The sequence below is a fragment of the Musa acuminata genome, unplaced genomic scaffold, assembly GCF_036884655.1.
Source record: "Musa acuminata AAA Group cultivar baxijiao unplaced genomic scaffold, Cavendish_Baxijiao_AAA HiC_scaffold_615, whole genome shotgun sequence".
Taxonomy (NCBI): Eukaryota; Viridiplantae; Streptophyta; class Magnoliopsida; order Zingiberales; family Musaceae; genus Musa; species Musa acuminata.
Genome location: NW_027020854.1, coordinates 62,501 through 67,500, shown reverse-complemented (window position 1 = coordinate 67,500; position 5,000 = coordinate 62,501).

The following is a 5,000-nucleotide window of genomic DNA, read 5'->3' as shown; positions in this document are numbered from 1 at the left end:
GCTGCCTCACGCTTCGCTCGCTGTTCGCCGCTCGCCGCTCGCTCGCGCAACCTAAAATGGCCAGTTTTGGCCCGTTTTTGGGCTGTTTTGGCCTGTTTTTGGTCCGTTCTTGCGTGGCACGGCGACCGTCGTGAGCGGAGCAAAACGTCAGCCATCTCAGCACCCTGGAACCCCCCGGGTGGCACAGGGCTGGATGGGGCTTTCGTATAGCAGGGACGGTGCTGCCTCTCGCTTCGCTCGCTGTTCGCCGCTCACCGCTCGCTCGCTCAGCCAAAAATGGCCAGTTTTGGCCCGTTTTTGGGCTGTTTTGGCCTGTTTTTGGTCCGTTCTTGCATGGCGCGGTGACCGTCGTGAGCGGAGCAAAACGTCAGCCATCTCAGCACCCTGGAACCCCCCGGGTGGCACAGGGCTGGATGGGGCTTTCGTATAGCAGGGACGGTGCTGCCTCACGCTTCGCTCGCTGTTCGCCGCTCGCCGCTCGCTCGCGCAGCCAAAAATGACCAGTTTTGGCCCGTTTTTGGGCTGTTTTGGCCTGTTTATGGTCCGTTCTTGCGTGGTGCGGTGACCGTCGTGAGCGGAGCAAAACGTCAGCCATCTCAGCACCCTGGAACCCCCCGGGTGGCACAGGGCTGGATGGGGCTTTCGTATATAGCAGGGACGGTGCTGCCTCTCGCTTCGCTCGCTGTCCGCCGCTCGCCGCTCGCTCGCGCAGCCAAAAATGGCCAGTTTTGGCCCGTTTTTGGGCCGTTTTAGCCAGTTTTTGGCCTGTTCTTGCATTGCGCGGTGACCGTCGAGAGCGGAGCAAAACGTCAGCCATCTCAGCACCCTGGAACCCCCCGGGTGGCACAGGGCTGGATGGGGCTTTCGTATAGCAGGGACGGTGCTGCCTCTCGCTTCGCTCGCTGTCCGCCGCTCGCCGCTCGCTCGTGCAGCCAAAAATGGCCAGTTTTGGCCCGTTTTTGGGCCGTTTTGGCCAGTTTTTGGCCTGTTCTTGCATTGCGCGGTGACCGTCGAGAGCGGAGCAAAACGTCAGCCATCTCAGCACCCTGGAACCCCCCGGGTGGCACAGGGCTGGATGGGGCTTTCGTATAGCAGGGACGGTGCTGCCTCTCGCTTCGCTCGCTGTCCGCCGCTCGCCGCTCGCTCGTGCAGCCAAAAATGGCCAGTTTTGGCCCGTTTTTGGGCCGTTTTGGCCAGTTTTTGGCCTGTTCTTGCATTGCGCGGTGACCGTCGAGAGCGGAGCAAAACGTCAGCCATCTCAGCACCCTGGAACCCCCCGGGTGGCACAGGGCTGGATGGGGCTTTCGTATAGCAGGGACGGTGCTGCCTCTCGCTTCGCTCGCTGTCCGCCGCTCGCCGCTCGCTCGTGCAGCCAAAAATGGCCAGTTTTGGCCCGTTTTTGGGCCGTTTTGGCCAGTTTTTGGCCTGTTCTTGCATTGCGCGGTGACCGTCGAGAGCGGAGCAAAACGTCAGCCATCTCAGCACCCTGGAACCCCCCGGGTGGCACAGGGCTGGATGGGGCTTTCGTATAGCAGGGACGGTGCTGCCTCTCGCTTCGCTCGCTGTCCGCCGCTCGCCGCTCGCTCGTGCAGCCAAAAATGGCCAGTTTTGGCCCGTTTTTGGGCCGTTTTGGCCAGTTTTTGGCCTGTTCTTGCATTGCGCGGTGACCGTCGAGAGCGGAGCAAAACGTCAGCCATCTCAGCACCCTGGAACCCCCCGGGTGGCACAGGGCTGGATGGGGCTTTCGTATAGCAGGGACGGTGCTGCCTCTCGCTTCGCTCGCTGTCCGCCGCTCGCCGCTCGCTCGTGCAGCCAAAAATGGCCAGTTTTGGCCCGTTTTTGGGCCGTTTTGGCCAGTTTTTGGCCTGTTCTTGCATTGCGCGGTGACCGTCGAGAGCGGAGCAAAACGTCAGCCATCTCAGCACCCTGGAACCCCCCGGGTGGCACAGGGCTGGATGGGGCTTTCGTATAGCAGGGACGGTGCTGCCTCTCGCTTCGCTCGCTGTCCGCCGCTCGCCGCTCGCTCGTGCAGCCAAAAATGGCCAGTTTTGGCCCGTTTTTGGGCCGTTTTGGCCAGTTTTTGGCCTGTTCTTGCATTGCGCGGTGACCGTCGAGAGCGGAGCAAAACGTCAGCCATCTCAGCACCCTGGAACCCCCCGGGTGGCACAGGGCTGGATGGGGCTTTCGTATAGCAGGGACGGTGCTGCCTCTCGCTTCGCTCGCTGTCCGCCGCTCGCCGCTCGCTCGTGCAGCCAAAAATGGCCAGTTTTGGCCCGTTTTTGGGCCGTTTTGGCCAGTTTTTGGCCTGTTCTTGCATTGCGCGGTGACCGTCGAGAGCGGAGCAAAACGTCAGCCATCTCAGCACCCTGGAACCCCCCGGGTGGCACAGGGCTGGATGGGGCTTTCGTATAGCAGGGACGGTGCTGCCTCTCGCTTCGCTCGCTGTCCGCCGCTCGCCGCTCGCTCGTGCAGCCAAAAATGGCCAGTTTTGGCCCGTTTTTGGGCCGTTTTGGCCAGTTTTTGGCCTGTTCTTGCATTGCGCGGTGACCGTCGAGAGCGGAGCAAAACGTCAGCCATCTCAGCACCCTGGAACCCCCCGGGTGGCACAGGGCTGGATGGGGCTTTCGTATAGCAGGGACGGTGCTGCCTCTCGCTTCGCTCGCTGTCCGCCGCTCGCCGCTCGCTCGTGCAGCCAAAAATGGCCAGTTTTGGCCCGTTTTTGGGCCGTTTTGGCCAGTTTTTGGCCTGTTCTTGCATTGCGCGGTGACCGTCGAGAGCGGAGCAAAACGTCAGCCATCTCAGCACCCTGGAACCCCCCGGGTGGCACAGGGCTGGATGGGGCTTTCGTATAGCAGGGACGGTGCTGCCTCTCGCTTCGCTCGCTGTCCGCCGCTCGCCGCTCGCTCGTGCAGCCAAAAATGGCCAGTTTTGGCCCGTTTTTGGGCCGTTTTGGCCAGTTTTTGGCCTGTTCTTGCATTGCGCGGTGACCGTCGAGAGCGGAGCAAAACGTCAGCCATCTCAGCACCCTGGAACCCCCCGGGTGGCACAGGGCTGGATGGGGCTTTCGTATAGCAGGGACGGTGCTGCCTCTCGCTTCGCTCGCTGTCCGCCGCTCGCCGCTCGCTCGCGCAGCCAAAAATGGCCAGTTTTGGCCCGTTTTTGGGCCGTTTTGGCCAGTTTTTGGCCTGTTCTTGCATTGCGCGGTGACCGTCGAGAGCGGAGCAAAACGTCAGCCATCTCAGCACCCTGGAACCCCCCGGGTGGCACAGGGCTGGATGGGGCTTTCGTATAGCAGGGACGGTGCTGCCTCTCGCTTCGCTCGCTGTCCGCCGCTCGCCGCTCGCTCGTGCAGCCAAAAATGGCCAGTTTTGGCCCGTTTTTGGGCCGTTTTGGCCAGTTTTTGGCCTGTTCTTGCATTGCGCGGTGACCGTCGAGAGCGGAGCAAAACGTCAGCCATCTCAGCACCCTGGAACCCCCCCCGGGTGGCACAGGGCTGGATGGGGCTTTCGTATAGCAGGGACGGTGCTGCCTCTCGCTTCGCTCGCTGTCCGCCGCTCGCCGCTCGCTCGTGCAGCCAAAAATGGCCAGTTTTGGCCCGTTTTTGGGCCGTTTTGGCCAGTTTTTGGCCTGTTCTTGCATTGCGCGGTGACCGTCGAGAGCGGAGCAAAACGTCAGCCATCTCAGCACCCTGGAACCCCCCGGGTGGCACAGGGCTGGATGGGGCTTTCGTATAGCAGGGACGGTGCTGCCTCTCGCTTCGCTCGCTGTCCGCCGCTCGCCGCTCGCTCGTGCAGCCAAAAATGGCCAGTTTTGGCCCGTTTTTGGGCCGTTTTGGCCAGTTTTTGGCCTGTTCTTGCATTGCGCGGTGACCGTCGAGAGCGGAGCAAAACGTCAGCCATCTCAGCACCCTGGAACCCCCCGGGTGGCACAGGGCTGGATGGGGCTTTCGTATAGCAGGGACGGTGCTGCCTCTCGCTTCGCTCGCTGTCCGCCGCTCGCCGCTCGCTCGCGCAGCCAAAAATGGCCAGTTTTGGCCCGTTTTTGGGCCGTTTTGGCCAGTTTTTGGCCTGTTCTTGCATTGCGCGGTGACCGTCGAGAGCGGAGCAAAACGTCAGCCATCTCAGCACCCTGGAACCCCCCGGGTGGCACAGGGCTGGATGGGGCTTTCGTATAGCAGGGACGGTGCTGCCTCTCGCTTCGCTCGCTGTCCGCCGCTCGCCGCTCGCTCGTGCAGCCAAAAATGGCCAGTTTTGGCCCGTTTTTGGGCCGTTTTGGCCAGTTTTTGGCCTGTTCTTGCATTGCGCGGTGACCGTCGAGAGCGGAGCAAAACGTCAGCCATCTCAGCACCCTGGAACCCCCCGGGTGGCACAGGGCTGGATGGGGCTTTCGTATAGCAGGGACGGTGCTGCCTCTCGCTTCGCTCGCTGTCCGCCGCTCGCCGCTCGCTCGTGCAGCCAAAAATGGCCAGTTTTGGCCCGTTTTTGGGCCGTTTTGGCCAGTTTTTGGCCTGTTCTTGCATTGCGCGGTGACCGTCGAGAGCGGAGCAAAACGTCAGCCATCTCAGCACCCTGGAACCCCCCGGGTGGCACAGGGCTGGATGGGGCTTTCGTATAGCAGGGACGGTGCTGCCTCTCGCTTCGCTCGCTGTCCGCCGCTCGCCGCTCGCTCGTGCAGCCAAAAATGGCCAGTTTTGGCCCGTTTTTGGGCCGTTTTGGCCAGTTTTTGGCCTGTTCTTGCATTGCGCGGTGACCGTCGAGAGCGGAGCAAAACGTCAGCCATCTCAGCACCCTGGAACCCCCCGGGTGGCACAGGGCTGGATGGGGCTTTCGTATAGCAGGGACGGTGCTGCCTCTCGCTTCGCTCGCTGTCCGCCGCTCGCCGCTCGCTCGCGCAGCCAAAAATGGCCAGTTTTGGCCCGTTTTTGGGCCGTTTTGGCCAGTTTTTGGCCTGTTCTTGCATTGCGCGGTGACCGTCGAGAGCGGAGCAAAACGTCAGCCATC